This window comes from Schistocerca serialis, chromosome 12 (genome assembly GCF_023864345.2).
Source record: "Schistocerca serialis cubense isolate TAMUIC-IGC-003099 chromosome 12, iqSchSeri2.2, whole genome shotgun sequence".
NCBI classification, from domain to species: domain Eukaryota; kingdom Metazoa; phylum Arthropoda; class Insecta; order Orthoptera; family Acrididae; genus Schistocerca; species Schistocerca serialis.
The window spans coordinates 73,146,382-73,173,394 of NC_064649.1; the positions used below are offsets into that span (position 1 = coordinate 73,146,382).

The 27,013-nt window shown below is 45.7% G+C and overlaps 1 non-coding gene across 1 annotated transcript; it reads left to right on the forward strand.

The window, feature by feature from the left end:
• The first annotated feature begins 2,575 nt into the window (after positions 1-2,575).
• On the forward strand, positions 2,576-2,650 carry Trnas-uga (transfer RNA serine (anticodon UGA)). The gene has a single exon. It is a non-coding gene; the product is annotated as a tRNA-Ser (tRNA).
• The last annotated feature ends 24,363 nt before the right edge of the window (positions 2,651-27,013 follow it).

Genomic DNA, 27,013 nt, shown 5'->3' on the forward strand with positions numbered 1-27,013 from the left:
GGATGTACCGTGCACTATTCAGTGTCCCCTCGACGATCACCAGTGGTGTACGGCCAGTGTAGGAGATCGCTCCCCACACCATGATGCCGGGTGTTGGCCCTGTGTGCCTCGGTCGTATGCAGTCCTGATTGCGGCGCTCACCTGCACGGCGCCAAACACGCATACGACCATCATTGGCACCAAGGCAGAAGCGACTCTCATCGCTGAAGACGACACGTCTCCATTCGTCCCTCCATTCACGCCTGTCGCGACACCACTGGAGGCGGGCTGCACGATGTTGGGGCGTGAGCGGAAGACGGCCTACCGGTGTGCGGGACCGTAGCCCAGCTTCATGGAGACGGTTGCGAATGGTCCTCGCCGATACCCCAGGAGCAACAGTGTCCCTAATTTGCTGGGAAGTGGCGGTGCGGTCCCCTACGGCACTGCGTAGGATCCTACGGTCTTGGCGTGCATCCGTGCGTCGCTGCGGTCCGGTCCCAGGTCGACGGGCACGTGCACCTTCCGCCGACCACTGGCGACAACATCGATGTACTGTGGAGACCTCACGCCCCACGTGTTGAGCAATTCGGCGGTACGTCCACCCGGCCTCCCGCATGCCCACTATACGCCCTCGCTCAAAGTCCGTCAACTGCACACACGGTTCACGTCCACGCTGTCGCGGCATGCTACCAGTGTTAAAGACTGCGATGGAGCTCCGTATGCCACGGCAAACTGGCTGACACTGACGGCGGCGGTGCACAAATGCGGCGCAGCTAGCGCCATTCGACGGCCAACACCGCGGTTCCTGGTGTGTCCGCTGTGCCGTGCGTGTGATCATTGCTTGTACAGCCCTCTCGCAGTGTCCGGAGCAAGTATGGTGGGTCTGACACACCGGTGTCAATGTGTTCTTTTTTCCATTTCCAAGAGTGTAGTTTAGTCCCTTGTGTTAGTGTGGTGCCAACTGTTGCTCAAATTGCTCATGCAGAACTATGTCGAACGCAATCGTCTCGGTAGTGGTAAACTACTGTCCGGAGCCTGGTTTCCTCGCGGTCGTATATTCCCTTGACCACCTCTGCCAGCAGCCACGTGCAGTGGCCACACTCTGCGGTATCGTAGTAAAAACATGCAGCTTCTCGTACCCCAATCATACGACGTCAGCCGAACTCAGTTGTGCGTTGATATCGGATGTCTGTCACCTTGAAGGTGTTCGTGGCTAACATCAATTCACCACCTCCAGTCTCAAAGGCAACTGCCGCTGAGGACCGTTACAGCGTGTAACGGAAACCTGACTAATAGTACCACTCTTACTCGTCTGTCTTGAAATTTGAATAGACACTACCTTTCAGATATAGGAACACGCCTACCAACTTTCGTTTATGCCGCACAACTCCTTCTTGATATACACTCATCCTGATAAATTAAGGATAGTTACAGACTGTGGTGCCACACAACGTGGCACTAAACAAAACTGGCGCTAATTGCATAGGCACGTAGAGAACACACACGACACAGACCTGTAAGTCCACGGTATTGGTGATAAGTTGAGAAAATCGTCCCGAAACACATGTGCTACAAAACACCACTGTTTCCTTCGCATGTACCCCGACATCAATATGTAGATGTAGATGCGTTACGGATAACACTGCTGATAGCAAAAGCGTCAATCATTAACAAAAGTTCATGCGACTGATTGTAAAACAAAGCAAGTGCAGAGTCACCAAATCCACAGTGATTACGAAGTATGTGGTTCATTGACAGTTGATTATTATGGACGGCATATGTTGGAATGGCAGGCAGTGAAGTCTTAGAACGATATTTATGCCGCGAAAACCTGACGAAACAATGTTAAGGAAATTCGAATGAGTAGACAGGAATAAAGATTAAAGCTAGCAGCAAGGAACAGACTGAAGAAAATCGGTAAGGATGCCATGACGTGGAAACGACGTATACCCCTGATCAAGGAATAAGGGAATCATCAATACCCGCGGAAAATTGGATGGAAATTATGGGAACAACGATTTAGGAACAAATGATTAACAGACTAATAAGAAATTGAAACGAACGCAGATGCGGGTGTCAGTTTCAAGATTGTGAAGCGAAGAAGCTCTCTGTGGTCAATGATGCAGAACTGAACGCATATCAGGACGTGCGACAGGTAAGTGGCATTCAGAAATACGAAGCCCGGGCAGATGAATCTCCAGATCCACAGGAAGATTTTTAATTCTTCTTTCTAAATTTATCCCTAAACAGAATGAGATTTTCACTCTGCAGCGGAGTGTGCGCTGATGTGAAACTTCCTGGCAGATTAAAACTGTGTGCCCGACCGAGACTCGAACTGGGGGACCGTTGCCTTTCGTGGGCAAGTGCTCTACCAACTGAGCTACCGAAGCACGACTCACGGCCGGTACTCACAGCTATACTTCTGGCAGTACATTCTGGAAACATCCCCCAGGCTGTGGCTAAGCCATGTCTCCGCAATATCCTTTCTTTCAGGAGTGCTAGTTCTCCAAGGTTTGCAGGAGAGCTTCTGTAAAATTTGGAAGGTAGGAGACGGGGTACTGGCAGAAGTAGAGCTGTGAGTACCGGGCGTGAGTCGTGCTTCGGTAGCTCAGTTGGTAGAGCACTTGCCCGTGAAAGGCAAAGGTCCCGAGTTCGAGTCTCGGTCGGGCACATAGTTTTAATGTGCCAGGAAGTTTCACTCTGGGATTTAATGGAACAGAGGTGAGCTTTTGCCACACGAAATGAAAACAAATTAACGAGTAAACGAAAACATCATTCCTTGCCGATTTTCTTCTTTACTGTGCTGCTGAAGTTTCTATTAGAATATTGCCAGATCTGGTTATAGCGGGACAGGTATAGTACTGAGAAATACGATTCCATTTATAGAAATTAAACAATTGGCATCAGGCCGTGGAATATCTGGGCTTCTTTTTGACACCGTAACAGCGAATATATAGGGTGTTTCATAAGGAGTGTTTCGAAAACGTAACAGGACATAGGGAATGATCCACTGAACGATTTCAGGTAGGGTACCTGGGGTCGGAGTAGCCAGCTTAAGGAGACATGGAAGTAAATTTGTCCACCGTTTTGTCTAGCATTACTGTTTTCCAGCTTATTCACAACTAACATGAGTACAAGTTTACACCCACTGTGCTGTTTATGTATATGTGTTTTCTTTGTTTCCCGCAAGGAAACAAAGAGGACGAGCCTGATTAGCAGGAAGTCATGATACAGGTTTTGTGTACTTGTCGATAAGGTAGCTCTGTTGTATTTACATTTTCCCATGACAGAGCGTGCTATGAATCAGCGACAGACCCATTCATTACTCAGTGATATTCAGAGACGTACAGCACAGTACGATGGAGCAGTACCGGTGCAGTTTCGCAGTACTCACTAACATGCACCTCTCGCTGCTGAAGAGCTGAATAGGGAACGATTTCCTAACAGGCATCATCCGTCACGACGAGTATCTTTTTCTCTCAATTGACGATTTCGGGAGACTGGTTCATTGGAAAGAAGAAACGAGGGACCTAGCAACATGGGGACCACTCGCACTCCAGATTTGGAAGAGGAGGTGGTTGGAATGTGTTGCAGTGGACTCCACTACGACTGCATGCAATGCTTGTGACAGACTTTGCTACAAGGGTCGCATTTTGTCAGTGATTGCTCCAACAATGGATTGATCGACCATATTTCCTCCAACTCGCGCTGTTTACTGACGAGGCTTCATTTGATTATGTGGGTAAAATATGACGGTGTACCGTCTCACTTCGGTGTGGATCTTTCTTTATTTTACAGGTCCGTCTTGATCACAGAAATTTTTTTACCCTTCATTATAACCGGTTTCGGCTACTGCTATCTTCATAAAATGTTCTGATCTAGTATCAACGTCAAACTAACCATGTAGGTACATAGTAAGTGCAGTTGCTGTGTACCTGCATGTTTAGTTTGACATTTATACTATATCAGAATAATTTATGATACGAAGATGGCAGTAACCGAAACCGGTCATAGTGAAGTGTAAAAAAATTTATATGATCAAGACGGACCTGTAAAATAAAGTGCCAAAAATATGATCACGGACTTATTTTCAAACTTTACATCTTCAGTTGATCGGTGTCGATGTCCGCAACCATCTCACTGCTGTATTTCCTGGTCTGTGGATTGGAAGGGAAGGTCCTATTTCAGGGCCTGTGAGGTCACCTGACTTGAATTCCCTCTATTATTTCCTGCGAGGTTACCTAAAGTCAGCCGGCCGGTGTGGTCGAGCGGTTCTAGGCGCTACAGTCTGGAACCGCGCGACCGCTACGGTCGCAGGTTCGAATCCTGCTTCGGGCATGGATGTGTGTGATGTCCTTAGGTTAGTTAGGTTTAAGTAGTTCTAAGTTCTAGGGGACTGATGACCTCAGCAGTTAAGTCCCATAGTGCTCAGAGCCATTTGAACCATTTGATTTTTTCACCTAAAGTCACTTGTAGAAGAGAGGCCAGTGGATAAGGAGATGGACTGAGTTGCCAGATTTGTAGCTGCTTGTGATGTGATTCGAAACAGACCAGGGATATTTGTCAGGGTGCGTCAGATGATGATGATGATGATGTTTGGTTTGTGGGGCGCTCAATTGCGCGGTAGTCAGCGCCCGTACACATTCCCAAACATTGATCAGTCCAATCTCGCCATTTTTATGAATGCTGATGAAATGATGAGGACAACACAAACACCCAGTCATCTCGAGGCAGGCGCAAATCCCTGACCCCGCCGGGAATCGAACCCGGGACCCGTGATCGGGAAGCGAGAACGCGACCGCGAGACCACGAACTGTGGACAGGGTGCGTCAGAGTCTTGTTCGCCGATGTCATGCGTGCAATGAAGTCTATGGCCGTTTCAGCACATTTTGTACGATATAGTACATTGGTACGTTCATTGTGTCAGTAATGGTATTTGCAGTTAAACTGTAACTAATGTAACTGAACAACTACACAGTAAAGTGATTTTATTCGTTTTCTCCTTAAGCAGGCTTCCCCGACCCCAGATCTCCCACCTCAATTTGTTCAGTGGAGCATCCCGTATGTCCTGTTAAATTTTTCCACGCTCTTACGGAAACACACTGTCTATTCTCTTCCTGGATCAGATAACAAAACAGAAAAATGTTCAAATGTGTGTGAAATCTTATGGGACTTTACTGCTAAGGTCGTCAGTCCCTAAGCTTACACACTACTTAACCTAAATTATCCTAAGGACAAACACACACACCCATGCCCGAGGGAGAACTCGAACCTCCGCCGGGACCAAACAATAAAACTGAGACAAGACTGAAGCAGTACACACGATGCTACAGCATTCACATGAAGTTCCCTTAGGCGATGATTTCCATTGTGTATTAAATGTGACTGACCAACATCCAATCTTCAACACTTCGGCACAACTAAAGAGGCTCTCTGAAGACTTTGGTTTCCGTAACACATAGAAACGAACAAATGCCTCATCCCCGTTTTCAAGAAGGGACGTCGAACAGATGTGCAGAACTATAGACCTATATCTCTACCGTCGATCAGTTGTAGAATTTTGGAACACGTATTATGTTCGAGTATAATGACTTTTCTGGAGACTAGAAATCTGTTCTGTAGGAATCAGCATGGGTTTCGAAAAGACGATCGTGTGAAACCCAGTTCGCGCTATTCGTTCACGAGACTCAGAGGGCCATAGGCACGGGTTCCCAGGTAGATGCCGTGTTTCTTGACTTCCGCAAGGCGTTCGATACAGTTCCCCACAATCGTTTGATGAACAAGGTAGGAGCATATGGACTATCAGACCAATTGTGTAATTGGATTGAAGAGTTCCTAGATAACAGAACGCAGCAGGTCATTCTCAGTGGAGAGAAGTCTTCCGAAGTAAGAGTGGTGCTATGTAGTACGTCTTAACATGTCGGCGACCAAAAGTACAAGGGTAATGAACTCTCTAGAATATTTCTTAACAAAAGATAGATTGTTCTTTCTTCTGTTTCGCAGCTTCTTGCTATCAACCGCTGCGGCAATGATTTTAAATATCTGCGCCCAGTGGGTCATAGTATTTATTTAGAGTTTTTAAATGCTAGACGCGCGTTTTGGTATAGGTGCACATTAAAAAAAAAAATTTCTTCTCTTTACCCTCGCGCTGTGATGCTTAGCATTTTTACGAACTACAGCTCGTTGACTGTCCATTTCTTTAATGACAAATATCTCATATGCAAAGTAGCTGAAATCCAATAATATTACGAACGTCATTAAAAGACTATACTGTTCGTCAAGTTCGACAATTGTGAAAAATGAAGAAATGACGGCTTTCATTAAGATAAATCGGCCCCTTAGCAATGACGATGTTCACGATAGCGCTAGATCTCCTCTTGTTAGTGGCAAGACACCAAATTTTGTCATTAAATGTCTCTGGTTAGATTTTACAAGTAAAGCTTATGATGACTTGATGGAAGGCGGGAGGACGGCGTAAGTTATCTTCAGACAGAAAGATTCCCTACGATTAGTAATACACTCCTGGAAATTGAAATAAGAACACCGTGAATTCATTGTCTCAGGAAGGGGAAACTTTATTGACACATTCCTGGGGTCAGATACATCACATGATCACACTGACAGAACCACAGGCACATAGACACAGGCAACAGAGCATGCACAATGTCGGCACTAGTACAGTGTATATCCACCTTTCGCAGCAATGCAGGCTGCTATTCTCCCATGGAGACGATCCTAGAGATGCTGGATGTAGTCCTGTGGAACGGCTTGCCATGCCATTTCCACCTGGCGCACTCAGTTGGACCAGCGTTCGTGCTGGACGTGCAGACCGCGTGAGACGACGCTTCATCCAGTCCCAAACATGCTCAATGGGGGACAGATCCGGAGATCTTGCTGGCCAGGGTAGTTGACTTACACCTTCTAGAGCACGTTGGGTGGCACGGGATACATGCGGACGTGCATTGTCCTGTTGGAACAGCAAGTTCCCTTGCCGGTCTAGGAATGGTAGAACGATGGGTTCGATGACGGTTTGGATGTACCGTGCACTATTCAGTGTCCCCTCGACGATCACCAGTGGTGTACGGCCAGTGTAGGAGATCGCTCCCCACACCATGATGCCGGGTGTTGGCCCTGTGTGCCTCGGTCGTATGCAGTCCTGATTGCGGCGCTCACCTGCACGGCGCCAAACACGCATACGACCATCATTGGCACCAAGGCAGAAGCGACTCTCATCGCTGAAGACGACACGTCTCCATTCGTCCCTCCATTCACGCCTGTCGCGACACCACTGGAGGCGGGCTGCACGATGTTGGGGCGTGAGCGGAAGACGGCCTAACGGTGTGCGGGACCGTAGCCCAGCTTCATGGAGACGGTTGCGAATGGTCCTCGCCGATACCCCAGGAGCAACAGTGTCCCTAATTTGCTGGGAAGTGGCGGTGCGGTCCCCTACGGCACTGCGTAGGATCCTACGGTCTTGGCGTGCATCCGTGCGTCGCTGCGGTCCGGTCCCAGGTCGACGGGCACGTGCACCTTCCGCCGACCACTGGCGACAACATCGATGTACTGTGGAGACCTCACGCCCCACGTGTTGAGCAATTCGGCGGTACGTCCACCCGGCCTCCCGCATGCCCACTATACGCCCTCGCTCAAAGTCCGTCAACTGCACATACGGTTCACGTCCACGCTGTCGCGGCATGCTACCAGTGTTAAAGACTGCGATGGAGCTCCGTATGCCACGGCAAACTGGCTGACACTGATGGCGGCGGTGCACAAATGCTGCGCAGCTAGCGCCACTCGACGGCCAACACCGCGGTTCCTGGTGTGTCCGCTGTGCCGTGCATGTGATCATTGCTTGTACAGCCCTCTCGCAGTGTCCGGAGCAAGTATGGTGGGTCTGACACACCGTTGTCAATGTGTTCTTTTTTCCATTTCCAGGAGTGTAAAATGACACTTATCAAATATGAAGAAATACTTAACTTTACAGGTCCCCTAAAATATTAAAGTCCTCTCTCTGTGCTTCTTGGTGACGCCTACGTGGAGTCCAGAGTTGGCCTACAGAGCCTTGGGAGGCGAAGGACGAACTCTGCAGCTGGCAGACTCGGCGACAACTGCAGACTGTACACGACTCGGTACAGTGAAGAGAACTGTCAGACGTAGCACAGCGCTCCGGTATTTACTGAGACATCGAGCAATCGCTATCCACACACGTGATGTCCATAGATTGGCAGCTGCGGCCCCTGGCGGAACTCGGTACAGTTCGTACTGCCAACCCATACAGCTGCTGCGCTATAAGCGTTTCGAATGCGGCTTATCGACTGTGGTGCGATACTCTCTGGAGTAGTGAGTACCGTCACCACTATGATGTTGGAATAGCAGTAAAGAACCAAAAACATCTAATGACAGATACGAAAATTATCGATAATTACAGCGGAGCATCAACAAGATCAAAATTCTCATACTAGAAAAATAGGCTGGATGTGAGTAGGGCTCGCGTACTGGAGGTTCCGTACATAATTACGGGGGTGAGTCAAATGAAACTCTTAAATTTGTAATAACAAATCGAAATTTCGCGCCGTTATCCTGTAAGTTGGTAAGCATGCTACAAACAGCGTGCAGAATGGCCTGTAGTTGGCAGCATAGTGCAGATGGACACATACCGTCGCAGTATCAGTTTAAAGATGGGCGCCCCACTTGCGACTTGCACCAGGGAAGAACAGCGTTCTGTTATTCGGTTTTTGCGTAGTGAAGGAGTTAAACCTATTGGAATTCATCGACGAATGAAGGTTCAGTACGGTGATGCATGTTTGTCACAGCAGCAGGTCTGCGAATGGAGTAGGAAGTTCGCAAATGGTGTGACTTCAGTGGAAGGTGCTCCTCGTCCAGGTCAGGCACAACGAGTTGTGACTCACAAAACATTGCAGCAGTTGAAGCCATAGTGAAGGAAAACAGTCGAGTGACACTGGATGACACTGCAGCATGTTTACAGATTAGTCATGGGTCAGCACAGCACATTATGCATGATGTGCTCCAGTTTAACAAAGTGTCTGCAAGATGGGTGCCACGGCAGCTGACTCCTGAAATGAGAGAACGACGTGTTGATGCTTCTTCGGCGCTTTGAACGAGGTAATGGCTTCCTTGCAAGAATCGTTTCTGGGGATGAAACCTGGGTTCACTTCCACCAATAGGAAACGAAGAGAGCGAGCTAGGAATGAAGCCATTCCTCATGACCAAGTGATTTCCATATGTTTGGACCACTCAAAGACGCAATGGGAGGAAAGAATCTCAGTTCTGATGAAGAGGTACGCCACGTGGTGCATGAGTGGTTGCGCGGACTAACAAAAGAATTTTTTTCTAAAGGAATTTATGCACTTTGTAAGCACTGGAGTACTTGGAGTACTTGCATTGAGCGTGGAAGAGATTATGTTGAAAAGTGATACAGCTTTGTACCAATTCTGCACAATAAATAATATTTTAAAAAAGTATTTAAGGTTTTCATTTCCCTCAGTCGCGCGGGATTAGCCGAGAGGTCTCAGGCGCTGCAGTCATGGACTGTGCGGCTGGTCTCGGCGGAGGTTCGAGTCCTCCCTCGGGCATGGGTATGTGTGTTTGTCCTTGGGATAATTTAACTTAGGTAGTGTGTAAGCTTAGGGACTGATGACCTTAGCAGTTAAGTACCATAAGATTTCACACACATTTGAACATTTTTTCATTTGACTCCCACTCGTATGTACGTAGGCAGTTCATCCATTACGGGACTTGATAATGTCGACTATTTTTTCCTGTTATTATAGCGCCAAGGAATGTAGATCTCAGTATGTGATATAAACTTCAGCTTCAACGTTTATCCCTCCCTGATAAAAACGGATCTTAACAGACGGACGGACAGATAGGCAGTGTAAGAACGAGAAAAAATTCGTGTGATGTAATTACAAATTAACAAGTTTCGGATTTTTTTCTTTATTTGTATAGCGAAACCTTGCTTCTTGCCAAATTTCACGATTCTAGGCCAACGTCAAGTGCCCTATAGCTATGAGCGAGTTTGTGAATATCAAAATACGTGACGTAAATGGCCGTATCGTTTGGGTGCACTGATTTAGAGGCTTACATTACACCGTCAATGGATTGTAGATCTTACAATTTTACATAAATTTCACGTTATTACGTCTAGGCTTTGATGAGAAAAAGGGCCACTTAACAGAAGGACAGAGAGACAGACTAAATGCAAGTGAAACGTTCTGTTGTTCGAGTGACAGAATCACAAATTCAAAATTTTCGGAATCTTTCCCTTCACTTGTACAGTGAAGCCTTACTTCTTGCCAAATTTCACGATTCTAAGCCAACGCCAACTAAACTACAGGTTTTGATAAATGAGTTTGCATTAAAATATGTGACATAAATGGCCGTATCCTTTATTTGCGTTGACTTCGAAGCTTCAATTTTTTACACCGCCAAAGGACTGTAGATCTTACTATGTGACTTAAATTTCAACTCGATGTATCCACCCTTTCTCGAGAAACATGGTTTAACAGTAGGACAGACTGTTAAAAACCACATCACAGTGTGTCTTGCAAGTTTGTGAAGATCATCAACTTCTGTTAATCTGTTACAAGGTACGTTCTAAAGCTTTAGTAAGGTATAGAGCGTTTCTACGAAATCATACAGTACATGTGTTAGCCACCTTGACTTGGAAATGTTTGTTGCCGGCCGGAGTGGCCGAGCGGTTCTAGGCGCTACAGTCTGGAGCCGCGCGACCGCTACGGTCGCAGGTTCGAATCCTGCCTCGGGCGTGGATGTGTGTGATGTCCTTAGGTTAGTTAGGTTTCAGTAGTTCTAAATTCTAGGGGACTGATGAACTCAGATGTTAAGTCCCATAGTGCTCAGAGCCATTTGAACCATTTTTGAAATGTTTGTTTACTGAACTTTCATATCCAATGAGAACAACACAGAATCAATGAAAAGATTTAGAAGCGGTTTTGGCGAACCCGGTTTTTAAGAATCCGCCTCAGGAACAAACTGCCCTGCTCTCTGTGCAACAATTCAGTTTCCCTGTTTCCTTTAAGAAGATGCAGAAGCACTCCTTCTGTCAATATCGTAACATTTCCCCAAAAATTAACGTATATGGCCAGCTTTCCCTCCGTGAAACAGTAAAGCCAAAGCTCCTATCTCCTCCCAGTTACGGTTCTTTCTCTTCCGCTGTCTCTGAGTCATGCCACCTCCTCTAGTGTTATCACGTTCGTATCTATCCATCTCTCAGCCCTTTCTCTCATGCCTACAGCTGCTAGCGCTCATAAGTAAAACGTACTTTCCCGCAATTTCTACGCTGACGGAAAAAATGGCGGTACCAAAAAATAATTAACATAGAGTAATGAAATTAAGCCCTTGTGAGGCAAACTGAGGAGCTACTTGATTGAGAAGTAGCGGCTCCAGTCTCGGAAACTGACATACGGCAGGGAGAGCGGTGGGCTGACCACATGCCCCTCCATATCCGCAGCCAGTGACGTCTGTGTGCTGAGGAGGACACGGCGGCCGGTCGGTACCGTTGGGCCTTCTTTGCCTGTTCGGGAGGAGTTAAGTTTAATGAAATTTAGGAGATACATTTGTCTACGTGACATATGTAAGTAATAAATATTACAAGAGTCCGCTGCTCGTGGTCTCGCAGCAGCGATTTCGCTTCCCGAGCACGGGGTGACGGGTTCGATTCCCGGCAGGGTCAGGGATTTTTTCCCTGCCTCGAGATGACTGGGTGTTGTTGTGTCGTCTTCATTCTTCCCCATTACGGCAATGCCTAGTACGGCGGTGTGGGTCTCCCGCATCGTTCCCCTACGCTCTGTCACGGAGTATGGAACTTCATCATCAACATCACAAGATAACAGGTTAATAAAAGCACGAGACATGCCATTGCGCCCGCATCTCGTGGTCGTGCGGTGGCGTTCTCGCTTCCCACGCCCGGGTTCCCGGGTTCGATTCCCGGCGGGGTCAGGGATTTTCTCTGCCTCGTGATGGCTGGGTGTTGTGTGCTGTCCTTAGGTTAGTTAGGTTTAAGTAGTTCTAAGTTCTAGGGGACTGATGACCATAGATGTTAAGTCCCATAGTGCTCAGAGCCATTTGAACCATGCCATTGCAAATGTTAAATGCTGGTACCTTAATAACCGGTGTAACTGCCAGAATGTTGAGCGCACGCATGAAAACATGCATGCATTGTGTCGTACAGGTGCCGGGTGTCAATTTATGGGATGGAATTCCATGCCTGTTGCACTTGTTCGGTCAATACAGTGACATCAATGATGTTTTAGGATGACACAGAGTTGTCGTCCGTTTGTCCCATACACGCTCGATTGGAGACAGATCAGGTACTTGAGTAGGCCAAGGCAACATATCGACACACTATAGAGCATGTTGGGTTACAACAGCGGCATGTGAGTGAGCGTTACCCTGTTGGAAAACACTCACTGGGATTCTGTTTGTGAATAGCAGCACAAAAGGTCGAATCACCATATTCACGTACAAATTTGCAGTCAGACTGCAAGGGACAATCACGGGAGTGCTCGTGCAGTCATACGAAATTGCATCCCAGACCATTGTGGGTCCAGCTGTCAATCAAGCGGTTTAATTGCAGGCCCTCAAAAATAGTTCAAATGGCTCTGAGCACTATGGGACTTAACATCTGAGGTCACCAGTCCCTTAGAACTTAGAACTACTTAAACCTAACTAACCTAAGGACATTATACACATCCATGCCCGAGGCAGGATTAGAACATGCGACCGCAGCAGGCGCGCGATTCCGGACTGAAGCTCCTAGAACCGCTCGGGCACAGCGACCGGCTGCAGGCCCTCAACTTACCTCTTTCTAAGCAACACACGGCCATCACTAGCACCGAGGGAGAACCAGTTTTCGTCGGAAAACCCAGCAGATATCCGCCCTGTCCTCCAATGAGGTGTCGCTTCACACCAACGAATTCGAAAATGGCGGTGGTTTGGGGTCAGTGGAAAGCAGGCCACAGGGTGTCTTGCTCTGAGCTGTCCTTGATGTAGCAGTTCGTTGTATCACTTTGGCTCCGACTGCTGCTCAGATTGTTCGTGGAGATGCAGTATGATATGCCAGAGCCATACGCCGAACACGGTAGAGCCACGTTGCCATTTGGAGGCCGGTCTATTCGCGACTGTACATTCTCGTGATCACCGCACCCAGCGGTCATGTACACTGGCTATATTCCTGCCAAGTCATCTGCAGCATCGCAGAACATGCAACTTCTCGTAGCTCTATTATCGTTCAAACTCAGTGACGTATTGATAATGGTGTCTTCTTAAAGGCATTTTTGACTAACATCAACTCACCATGTCCAGTTTTAAAGGTAACTCGCAATGGTTACTGTGGTGTCACCGCCAGACACCACACTTGCTAGGTGGTAGCTTAAATCGGCCGCGGTCCATTTAGTACATGTCGGACCCGCGTGTCGCCACTGTGTGATCGCAGACCGAGCGCCACCACAAGGCAGGTCTCGAGATACGGAATAGCACTCGCCCCAGTTGTACGGACGACTTTGCTAGCGACTACACGGACGAAGCATCGCTCATTAGCCGAGCAGATAGTTAGAATGCATCGCTCATTAGCCGAGCATATACTTAGAATAGCCTTCAGCTAAGTCCATAGCTACGACCTAGCAAGGCGCCATTAGCCTTACATAGTTTGATAGTTATCGTATGAAATGTCTCATCAAGAACGCTGTATACAACAAGGATAGATAAAAGTTAAGTATTCGAGGAGCTGCATACTTTTCTTATTAGCATTCACTACTTATCCTGTTCCAGAATTCACGCCCGTCTGCGTTAGATAGCGTGCATTTCGGCCTCCTCTATCTACAAGGTGTTGGCACATTTGCCAACACATCAGTTACCGCGTGTATCTAAAGTAAATCTCTTTGGTATCCTCATAATGTTACTACTAGCGCCACTCTTACGCACCTGGAGCGAAATCTGAGTATTTTCAGATGTAGAAACACGCCTTGAGCCGTGCACGGCTAGCGTTTATCCCCTTTATTGTTTGTCATCTTCAGTTACGGTACTGCCGCCTCGTTTCCTTATTCCATTTACTGGCGTCACTAACTTCCTACCATACTTGCCCGTGAGTGGCAGCAGCAGCGCGTATCGATACGTGCACTGTCGTACCATCTCTGGAGCGACCGATAGCATTTTCGGGTCGTCGCATGTGTACCAGTAAGTTGGACACGGACCAGCAGTGTAGTCGGGACGCAGCAGCAGTGAAGTCGGGGACTGAGGTACCGACAGCCAGTGCTCGCCGACCATTGGCGACACACGTGAACTGTCCGACAGAGGGAGATTGGAGCAGGACGACCGTTGGTTGGTCGTTCGATTGGTCGTCACATCGGCGTTAGTGTTTGGATTCCAGGCCGACCCTCGAACATCTGGGCGCCCTTTGGTGTACTGCCCCCCCCCCTTTTTTAATTTGTTGTTGCTTGTACTTGTATGGCCTCTAGCCGATTTTTTTAAATAGCGTTGTTTTGCTCTTAGGGCCTTCAGCCTAGTTTAAATAACTGTTTCACGTAATACCTTGGCTTTTTAAAAGTTTTAATGTTGTTGAATTTTAAATGTTGGCCTTCGGCCGATTATGAATTTGAGTTGTTCTGCTCTTAAGGCCTTCAGCCTAGTCAATGAACTGTTGCACGTAAGGCCTTTGGCATTTAAAAAATTTTAATGTTGTTTAATTTTAAGTCTTGGGTCTTGAGCCGATTTTGAGTTCGAGTTGTTTCTAAGGCCTTCTGCTTAAATTAAGGCCTTTGGTATTTTAAAAAAAAATAATGTTATGGAGTTTTAAATTTTAGGCCTTGAATTTAATTTGTTACTTAAGCTTAACTGAAGAACTGTTTTAAGATAAGGTTTGCCTTTTAAATTTCTGATTATGTCTGCATTTTAAGTTATTGGCCTTCAGCCGTTTTTAAATTAAAGTGGATTTGACCTGCTAATTAAGCCCTAAAGATTAAGGCTGTGTGTTTAAAAAAAAATTTTTTTTTTGGGTCTTGTAATGTTTGATCAAATAAAAAATGGCCTTCAGCCGTTTTTAAATTAAAGTGGATTTGAGCTGCTAATTAAGCCCTAAAGATTAAGGCTGTGTGTTAAAAAAAAATTTTTTTTTGGGTCTTGTAATGTTTGATCAAATAATAAAGTTATATGTTCGAGTGTAACTGACAGGCCCTTATTTTGGCCCCTTTCCCCAATTTATATTCTCTGTCCTGTCAGTCTATTTTTTATTGCTGTACATGCCATGAGCGAATATAAACTGTCGGTATTTGTTATCTGTACTGTTGTAGTTCTTAATTTCGCTCTCAGCCTCGAGGTTTGTAAAGTCGGCAGCGGCTGAGAGAGTGGAATGCTGGCGGCTCTTCTCTCCACACCACACATACCACACCTGCATGACGCCACGTGGCTGAGGGTGACAGAATGGCCGTTTGGCAAGTCGCATGGACTTCAGTGCGTCTTCGCGAATTTGAGTATATTTTTTTAAAGTAGTGGCTGGCTCATTCTATGCGTTGGATTAAACCTTGGTTGCTGTTCTGTATTTTGTCTATGCGTTGGATTAAACCTTGGTTGCTGTTCTGTATTTTGTCTCCCTTCGTTATCGCGACTATGCTGTTATCCTCTCTTTCCGCCGGTGGCAGCAGCAGTGCGTATCGATATTCGTACCTCGGTCTATCTTTGCTTCAAATGGCTCTGAGCACTATGCGACTTAACCTCTGAGGTCATCAGTCGCCTAGAACTTAGAACTAATTAAACCTAACTAACCTAAACATCACAGACATCCATGCCCAAGGCAGGATTCGAACCTGAGACCGTAGTGGTCGCTCAGCTCCAGACTGTAGCGCCTAGAGCCGCACGGCCACTCCGGCCGGGACTATCTTTAGCCTGGCGCTTATAGTTTCTGGCTGGGCTGTGTGCGGATGGTGTGCGGCAGCGAGGAAATCTCCGTGGTGCGTGGATTGGCTGCGCCCGCTGACGGCCTCTATGCGGTGTCTGAGTGTGTGGTGCTGTTCCCATTGCTACGAGGTTCGGGGTTCACCAATCCTGAACATGAGAGTTGACTTTTGACTTAATCTACCAGCAAGTCACGACGACATTGTGTCGTTTGGAGTTCGTTGTCGGCTGTTGGCATATTCCCTCGAGCAACAACGTGTGTTTTCAAGTTGGCAAATTTTAGCCACCCTCTGGTGGAGTTTAACTGTACTTGGTTATTTGAATTGAAGTGCACCAGCGGTATCTTATGCCTTGTGGCCGTTAACGTTCCAGTTACCTACCTTGGCCGTTGACGTAAATTCAGGCAGTGTAGTTTCCTAATCGTGTTGTCGCTGTCCAGCACGCTGGGTAGTTTGACAGCTCAGTCTATAACTGGTTTTGGGCGCCAATACCTTCTACGTTGTCGGGTGAAGCGGAGGTTATCTTGTCGGTGGTTCCGTTGACTGTCTGTCGGTTGGGTTGTCGTCGGATTGACAATGGTTAGGCCGACTGCCTGTATCACCTAAGCGAGTGTTAGTGTTTGAATTCCAGGCCGACCCTCAGAGCTTCTGACCGCCCTTGGGTGTACCGCCTTTTCTTGATTGTTCTTGTTGTTTGTACTTGTATGGCTTCTAGCCGATTTTTAGGTTAAGGTTGTTTCTCTCTTAAGGCGTCAGATGGTTTGGGCCTTCAGCCTAATTTAAGAACTGTTTTACATAAAAACTTTGGCATTTTTAAAATTAATGTTATTGAGTCTTAAGTGTTGGGCCTTCAGCCAATTTGGAATTAAAGTTGTTTTGCTCTTAAAGTGTCAGATTCTTGGGCCTCTTAGCCGATTTTCAATTAAAGTTGTTCTACTCTTAAGGTGTTAGATGGTTTGGGACATCAGCCTAATTTAAGTATTCGTGGCGAGCCGCATAAAACCAGAGAAATGATGACTCAAAAAAAAAAAATGATAGAGTGCCATAGATATGGCACACGAATTGTGGTGGTGGACAATGAAATGCGTTTTTCGCTGTACCAGGACCGTCTCATGAAAATTTCAATCACCAACTTTCTCCTTCGGTTGCGAAAATATTTTGTTGGCGCTAAACTACATAGGGAGAAATGTTCATCATAATACGTTAAGAGAGAGATCAGAGTTCGCACCGGAAAAATCTAAGCGCTCGTTTTTACTGCGCGTCGTTCGAGAGTGCAACGATAGAAAATAGCCTGAAGGTGGTTCAATGAACCCTCTGCCAGGCAGTTAATTCTTAATTGCAAAGTACTCATGTACATGTAGGAGTAGAAGATTGTCAGTCTGCTTTAAAAGTACAGAAATATAAAATTCTGGCCTTCAAAAGCGAAAATAAGCAGTGCCCTATGTACACAAAATGAATTTCACACAATTAGAACCAGTCATATCATACAACCACCACCGTATAAGAATATGGAGTGATCGAAATGCAGTGACCACGCAGTCTCAGCCGTAGATGGACGATAGGTGGACGAATTCGATTTATTGACAGGAAACTTGGAAAACGGAATCTACAAAGGAGACTGTTTACAAATCAGTTGTGCGTCTCAGCATAGAATATTGCTCAAGTGTGTGGGGACCAATACCAAATATGACTAACAGCGGATGTTTATGGTATACAAATAAGGGCAGCAAGAATGGTACAGATTAGTCAGAGGCTAACGGAGATGCTGAAAAATCTGAGTTGCTGGATTCTAGAGGACAGACGCCAATTATTATCCCCCGAAAGCCTACTTACAAAATTTCAGTAATCAGTATTATGAGAGACGTTCTTCAGCCCGCTACGTACTGCTGCCACAGCGGCCATGAAGACAAGTTTAGATCCACTAAGATGCGCACAGGGGCGCTGAAGTACACATTCTTACTGCATTACATACGCTACTGGAGCGGGAGAAAGCCCTAACAAGTGATATAATAAGAGTCAGTATCTGTCATGCATTTCGCAGTCCTTCGCTGAATATGTGTTCTACTGGCCATTAAAATTGCTACACCAAGAAGAAATGCAGATGATAAACGGGTATTCATTGGACAAATATATTATACTAGAACTGACATGTGATTACATTTTCAAGCAATTTGGGTGCATAGATCCTGAGAAATCAGTACCCAGAACAGCCAACCACCTCTGGCCGTAATAACGGCCTTGATACGCCTGGGCATTGAGTCAAACAGAGCTTGGATGGCGTGTACAGGTACAGCTGCCCATGCAGCTTCAACACGATACCACAGTTCATCAAGAGTAGTGACTGGCGTATTGTGATGAGCCACTTGCTCGGCCACCATTGACCAGACGTTTTCAATTGGTGAGAGATCTGGAGAATGTGCTGGCCAGGGCAGCAGTCGAACATTTTCTGTATCCAGAAAGACCCGTACAGGACCTGCAATATGCGGTCGTGCATTATCCTGCTGAAATGTAGGGTTTCGCAGGGATCGAATGAAGGGTAGAGCCATGGGTCGTAACACATCTGAAATGGAACGTCCACTGTTCAAAATGCCGTCAATGCGAACAAGAGGCGACCGAGACGTCTAACCAATGGCACCCCATACCATCACGCCGGGTGATACGCCAGTATGGCGATGACGAATACACGCTTCCAATGTGCGTTCACCTTCACCGCGATGTCGCCTAACACGGATGCGACCATCATGATGATGTAAATAGAACCTGGATTCATCCGAAAAAATGACGTTTTGCTATTCGTGCACCCACGTCCGTCGTTGAGTACACCATCGCAGACGCTCCTGTCTGTGATGCAGCGTCAAGGGGAACCGCAGCCACGGTCTCCGAGCTGATAGTCCATGCTGCTGCAAACGTCGTCGAATATTCGTGCAGATTGTTGTTGTCTTCCAAACGTCCGCATCTGTTGACTCAGGGATCGAGACGTGGCTGCACGATCCGTTACAGCCATGCGGATAAGATGCCTGCCATATCGACTGCTAGTGATACGAGGCCGTTACGTATTACCCTCCTGAAGCCACCGATTCCATATTCTGCTAACAGTCATTGGATCTCGACCAACGCGAGCAGCAATGTCGCGATACGATAAACCGCAGTCGCGATAGCCTACAATCCAACCTTTATCAAAGTCGGAAACATGATGGCACGCATTTCCCCTCCTTACACGAGGCATCACAACAACGTTTCACCACGCAACGCCGGTCAACTGCTGTTTGTGTATGAGAAATCGGTTTGAAACTTTCCTCATGTCAGCACGTTGTAGGTGTCACGACCGGCGCCAACCGTGTGTGAATGCTCTGAAAAGCTAATCATTTGCATATCACAGTATTTTTTTCCTGTCGGTTAAATTTCGCGTCTGCAGCACGTCATTTTCTGTTGTAGTAATTTTAATGGCCAGTAGTGTATGTTTGTGTGAATTACAAGATTCTGGATACTGTTAAGATACTGGATGGATTAAGCAGAAAGTTTCGATTAATAGATATCTTTTATTTAACGAAGGAATATGATTGTATTGCTGACAAAATATTGTTCCAGAAATTTGACCGTTGTGGAATACGGGGAGTAGCCTAAAAATGGTTCACCTCTTACTTTAAGGACAGTAAAAGGTTATCCTCCACAGTAGTGGCCATGATAGGGTGGTCCGAGTGGGGCACGATTAAATGGGGGTGGCCCAAGGATCAATCCTGAGGCCACTCCTGTTCCTTATTTATCCAAATGCTATACTGTCTAGTATTACGGGTGATTCTAAAATATTTCTGCTTGGTTACTAAAGGATGTTGTGTGCAACGTTCGCACTGTTTCAAATGGTGAAGTTCAAGACCTAAGTTCATGGCTTGTAGAAGATACACTGTCACTAAATCACGGTAAAACTTCGTTTTTACAGTTTCTAACACATTATTCAACTAAACCAGGTGTTCTAATTACACAGAATTGGCATATGATTGCCGGCCCAGGTGACCGAGCTGTTCTAGGCGCTACAGTCTGGAACCGTGCGACCGCTACGGTCGCAGGTTCGAATCCTGCCTCGGGCTTGGATGTGTGTGATGTCCTTAGGTTAGTTAGGTTTAAGTAGTTCTAGGGTCTGCTGACCTCAGATGTTAAGTCCCATAGTGCTCAGAGCCATTTGAACCATTTTGGCATATGATTACTGAGACTAAACAGTTCAGATTTCTAGGTGTTCAGACAGATGGTAAACTCTAGCGGAAAGCCCATGTTCAGGACCTTGTTCAAAAACGTAATGTTGACATTTTTACTACTATAAAATTATTTGAAGTAAGTGACAGTTCGACACGAGAAGTAATCCACTTTGCTCATTTTCATTCGCTTATGCCGTATGGTATTATATTTTGGGGCAACTTTTCCCATTCTCAAACGGTATTTTTGACTCAGAAACGGGCGGTTCGGTCAATGAATAACATAAGTTCGTGAACCTCTTGTTGACCCCTGTTCATTAGTCTGGGTATTGTGACATTGCCTTCTCAATGTCTATACTTTTATGTCGTTTCTTGTTAACAATATCAGCTTATTCCCAGGAATTAGCAGCTTTCAGTCACTTGATATTAGGTAGAAATGCAACATGCATTTGGATCGCATCTCCTTGACTACTGTACAGAAAGGTGTGCAATATACTGCTGCATCCATTTTCAGTTTTTAAGTTGTGCCACAAACGTATCTTCTCTCCAATTCTGTTCAATACCTCCTCATTAGTTACGTGATCTACTCATCTAATCTTCAGCATTCTTCTGTAGCACCACATTTCGAAAGCTTCTATTCTCTTCTTGTCTAAACTATTTATCGTCGATGTTTCACTTCCATACATGGCTACACTCCATACAAATACTTTCAGAAACGACTTCCTGACGCTTAAATCTATACTCGACGTTAAAAAATTTCTCTTCTTCAGAAACGCTTTCCTTACCATTGCCAGTCTACATTTTATATCCTCTCTACTTCGACCATCATCAGTTATTTTGCTCCCCAAATAGCAAAACTCCTTTACTACTTTAAGTGTCTCATTTCCTAAACTAATACCCTCAGCATCACCCGACTTAATTCGACTACATTCCATTATCCTCGTTTTGCTTTTGTTGATGTTCATCTTATATCCTCCTTTCAAGACACTATCCATTCCGTTCAACTGCTCTTCCAAGTCCTTTGCTGTCTCTGACAGAATTACAAGGTCATCGACGAACCTCAAAATTTTTATTTCTTCTCCATGAATTTTAATACCTACTCCGAATATTTCTTTTGTTTCCTTCACTACTTGCTCAATATACAGATTGAATAACATCTGGGAGAGGCAACAACCCTGTCTCACTCCCTTCCCAACCACTGCTTCCCTTTCTTGCCCCTCAACTCTTATAACTGCCATCTGCTTTCTGTACAAATTGTAAATAGCCTTTCGCTCCCTATATTTTACCCCTGCCACCTTCAGAATTTGAAAGAGAGTATTCCAGTCAACATTGTCAAGAGCTTTCTCTAAGTCTACAAATGCTAGGAACGTAGGTTTGCCTTCTATTTTCAGTAAGCTACCAAAAGTCTTAGCAGTCACCTACGCGCTTTCAAATCTAAAGTTTTCTCATGGGTCACTCTTATTTTGTCGAGGAGTTCCATTAAAAAATAATTCCTATGTTATAGTATTGAATGTGTTTAAATAAAGTTATAGCCTGTCGACTTTTTAGGAGTCATAAAAATTTCATTTTATCTATTATCTTTTTCTGTCGTAATTGCATAGATTGATGCGTTCCATGTCCATAGTGATTTGCTCCTATGGAACTAGACATGTACCATGCAAATAGAAATTATAGGTAACTGTAGACGTATTATTGAAGTCACCCACATGTCGGAAATTACGATAAGTCATTAAGACTAAGCATTTTAATAAGTGTCCAATATTTACACAGCCCTGATCACTTAGGCTTAAGAAAGCAGTCACAATTGCAATCAACAGTAGTCTCCATTCATCGAACAAATTAATATCGCGAATAGTCGTGCAGGATTACATTAAATGTCACAAACGACATTATTCGACTGCAAGTTACTAAAAAAAAAGGATTGTCTACTTGTAAAATTTTGCAGCACGATTGTTCGTGGGCGAGTTCACGAAGAAGAATGCTGCTTTTCCACAGCATTACATAACTTTTCTGCTTCAGGTTCATTCCCTCAAGGATGGTAATTTTAGTAATTTCTACACTGTGTTCACCCGAAACACACATTTTGATCACCGCTGTTTGCCTAGAACTGTGATACTACCAGCGACCTGAAGGATCCTGCGAAAGATGAAAATCCGCTTGAGGAAATCACTTTGGGGTAACAAAATATTCAGTTACACAACTATATCCTTTTTATTTTGTTGCCTCACATATCTGAATTTCGTTTCGAATACTGATGATAATTTTGAACGCTTACGAGCCGATGTAACTGTGTACACAACAGTGTAAAGTCATTAAGTATTTGTTGGAAAAAATGCCGAGAAAATGTATAGCAGAGAGTAACAGAAAAATCTAGGATGCGCATTTAGATTTAGTCTGTTCCTCTCGCTCCTTAAGAGGTGATATTGGCATGAGTGAGACTATGAAGTCAATGGTTCGTTCTTCAGTCCTCGGTCGTTGGGAGCATTTTTTTCCCCTTATCTCTTAATTCATTTCAGACAATGATTTGATTGCGAGGAAAACGGTAAGTTACACGGCGATTGAAGTCAACCTTAAACATTACCGGTAACTGTTAAGTCAGTTAAAGGACCAGAGCAAAGAATCGGCATGCTGATACCAGCTCGATTAGCAAAGCCCTGCCCTGTTCGAACCTGCCTTCGAAGTAATGACAGGTTTAGAGTGAACAATTGAAAGAAAGGGAAGCATAACGTGGGAGCGTAGAAAATGCAATGTAACAATGCAGGGTCTCGCGCCGGTAACATTGAATAAAAATTTGTGTTTCTCGTCTCGTCAAGAGATTGAAATTACATGAAGTTTCGCCCAAGCACTCCTTGGCCATTGTCAAGTGGTACGACTGTCAGGAGTCTGATGGGTCGTAGACCCCTATATATTCCGAGGCCCGGGACAATGTGTCTCTTCCCTCGTGTCTGGTGTTTGGGGTTATGGATGGGGGTTATTTAACTCATTTGAGGAATTTTGGGTGTTGGTTGATTAGGGAATAGGACGTCTGAACTCAGCGTCATCTTGACTTCCTGTGCCCCAACGCGCCGATGACGTTAAGGCTCGGAGAACGAACATGACCCTGGCCCCATCAAAAGGTCACGAACTGCGTTCCCGGCGTCTTCACAAGATTGACTGTCGGGCACTCTGTGACATAACAAGAATTTTCCTACTTTAATACACATTGAATACGGTCCTTGGATATGAGATGGGACAAATCGGTGTTGTAACCTGCTGTAACGCCCCTTATATACCGAGTGATCAAACATGGATTTTATTAGAACAAAAAAAAAACCATAGTTCACAAAATGACCGACAGATGGCGCTGGACAGCAAAACGTCAGTGACTGCGCATGACAATCGTGTATAAAAGGAGCTGTAATGAGAGAGAGAATCAGATGCGCCAGCAGTCGCAGCATGTTGACGTTACCTGAACAGGCGCTTTTAGTGAAGCTGTGTTATCAGAATGGGGAATGTGCTAGTTCAGCGTTACGATCCTATCGCCATAGGAAGGGGATTCGAACGGGTAAAGGTCCGTTGACAAATGCAGTTGTGGCGAGAATGATTTCGAAGTTCGAAGCCACGGGTTGTTTAGACGATAGACCACGTAGTGGCCGACCGAGCACAAGGAGTAATGCTGCTGAGACAGTTCAGGGAAAAATGGAGACTGTAGCGGGTTCGTCTATGCACGGGGAAGTCAGTGCTCGTGCAGTCGCACGTCGCACCGGCATTCCATACACTACTGTTTGGTTGCCACGTAGGCGTATCCTCCGTGTGCTACCCGTAAAAAATCCATCGGCATCATGAACTGTTACCTGGCGATTTAGTGAAGCGGAGGGCATTTGCGGTGTGGGCGTTTCAAAAGATGTGGGAAGGCGACGATTGGTTGAGTAACGTGTTGTGGACCGACGAAGCTCATTTCACGCTCCGAGGGTCTGTCAACGCCCACAACTGCAGGATTTGGGCTACCGAAAATCCTAGAACTGTCGTGGAAACTCCATTGCACGACGAGAAAGTCACGGTATGGGTTGGATTTACCACATATACCGTTATCGGGCCTTTTTTCTTCGAGGAAATGCGTGATTCTGGTTTTGTAACTGCTACCGTGACGGGTGAGAGGTACGCCGATATGTTACAAAATCGCATCATCCCCAGCCTGGCTGATAAACACCTGCTGGAACGAACGATGTCTATGCAGGATGGCGCTCCACCCCATATTGCTAGACGCGTGAAAGATCTCTTGCGCGCGTCGTTTGGTGATGATCGTGTGCTCAGCCGCCACTTTCGTCACGCTTGGCCTCCCAGGTCCCCAGACCTCAGTCCGTGCGATTATTGGCTCTGGAGTTACCTGAAGCCGGCCGGAGTGGCCGTGCGGTTCTAGGCGCTACAGTCTGAGGCCGAGCCACCGCTACGGTCGCAGGTTCGAATCATGCCTCGGGCATGGATGTGTGTAATGTCCTTAGGTTATTTAGGTTTAATTAGTTCTAAGTTCTAGGCGACTGATGACCTCAGAAGTTAAGTCGCATAGTGAAAAAAAAAAGGTTACCTGAAGTCGCAAGTGTATCGTGATCGACCGACATCTCTAGGGATGCTGAAAGACAACATCCGACGCCAATGCCTCACCATAACTCCGGACATGCTTTACAGTGCCGTTCACAACATTATTCCTCGACTACAGCTATTCTTGAGGAATGATGGTGGACATATTGAGCATTTCCTACAAAGAACGTCATCTTTGCTTTGTCTTACTTTGTTTTGCTAATTATTGCTATTCTGATCAGATGAAGCGCCATCTGCCGGAAATTTTTTGAACTTTTGTATCTTTTGGTTCTAATAAAACCCCATGTCATTCCAAGCATGTGTGTCAATTTGTACCTCTCTATCTACGTTATTCCGTGATTTATTCAGTTTTCATACTGACTTTTTCATCACCCGGTACATTAGCTGCCGGCAGAGACGTCACTAGAGCTCGGACTTCCCTATACACGGGCGTATGTTGTCTCGGCATTCGATGCGCCCGCTTCAACCGCACGATCAAAAAAATGGTTCAAATGGCTCTGAGCACTAGGCGACTTAACTTCTGAGGTCATCAGTCCCCTAGAACTTAGAACTAATTAAACCTAAGTAACCTAAGGACGTCACACACGTCCATGCCCGAGGCAGGATTCGAACCTGCGACCGTAGCGGTCGCTCGGCTCGAGACTGTAGCGCCCAGAACCGCACGGCCACTTCGGCCGGCTCAGCCGCACGATCGCTGGATCCCACACCATGCTGAGCTGTAGCCCACTGTCTATATTTACGAGCATCTGTGAAATTTGGAGACGAGGTAATGGCAGAATTGAAGTTGTGAGGGCGGGTCGTGAGTCGTGCTTGGGTAGCTCAGATGGAAGACGGCACCGTAGCTCAACGTGTTCGGTCAGAGGGCTAGTTGCCCTCTGTAATAAAAAAAACTGAGTTGATCGATCAACGACGAACTTGCAAGGGTGTCTTACGCCGTCCACCCCGAGCAGCTGAAACGAACGAAAGCGAACAAAATGAGATTAAAAAAAATGGTGGTAGAGCACTTGCCCGCGAAAAGCAAAGGTCCCGATTTCGAGTCCCAGTCCGGCTTAAAGTTTTAATCCACCAGGAAGTTTCATACCAGCACACACTCCGCTGCAGAGTGAAAATGTCTTTCTGGAATGTCTGCACTTTTTTTCTCACCATACGCGTTTCGCTTTATTGACGTAAAGCATCGTCAGCGGACTGTAGTTATAAATATATGCAATTTGATTTGTTTCTAAGATCGAAAAACAGTTCCTCAACATGTTATTGGATTTTACTTACGGTGATTCCTGCTTGGTTTCTCGCCTGCATCAGGAAATGCAGTCTGCTAGCACGTCTCTGGTATCTCTGTTCATTACACACTGATAGTTGAGATCTAACTTGTCGTTCCTCTGCAGAAAAACGTAAGAAATGCACTATTCTCCAGAGTATCGGGAAATTACATCTCAACTATCAATGTGTAATGAACAATGACGCCAGAGACATGCTAGCAGACTGCATTTCCTGATGCAGGCGAGAAACCAAGCAGGAATCACCGTAAGTAATATCCAGTAACAAGTTGACGAACTATTTTTCGATCTTAGAAACAAATCAAATTGCAAATATTTTTAATTGCAGATCACTGATGATACTTTACTTCACCTAAAGCAAAATGCGTCTGGTTAAAAAAAATGAAATAAAAAAGACACTCAGTTTCCTGTAGTTGTAACGACGGAACCAAAACACCCTCAGGAACTGTAAAGCAACTACGGATAATAAGGCCACACGAATGAATAAAAAAAAGTTGGTTTTTAAATCAAAATCCCACTGAACAGTCCAAGTTTCTTTTTGGCGGCAATCAGCCTCACTCATCTTAGCCCTCGTAGCACTCAGTTTTTCATTAGTCCGTTTTCTTCGGCGTGGTTCACGAATCTTAACCACAATTTTTTCCTTCTAGAAAGGCAGCTAGCCCTTCCTTACTACTTTTACTTGTTTCACAAACATTCTTCAAGCCCACTTCGGGCCCATTTCTATCATCCAGTATACCATCACAGAACACACGTCTCACTTGAGCTTACAATGTACGACTATTTTATACACTTAAACTGAATTTACCGACCGCGAATACGTTTCAAGCAAATATCAGAGGGCGAAATCGTGAACAAGGGACTAACTCAAACGGCCGCGGTGAGGTCATCGGCAAATCACAAACGTCTTGCCCCTCCACCACCACAAAAATCAACTACCAGTCAGTCCAATAACATCGTCATACTACTGAAGGATGGAACTCGGCAATGGATCTGCGACAAAATACTGGAAGGGCGCAGGAGTTAGGTCCTGAGATGGAGCATCTCCTCAACTTTGAGATCTCGCTAACTG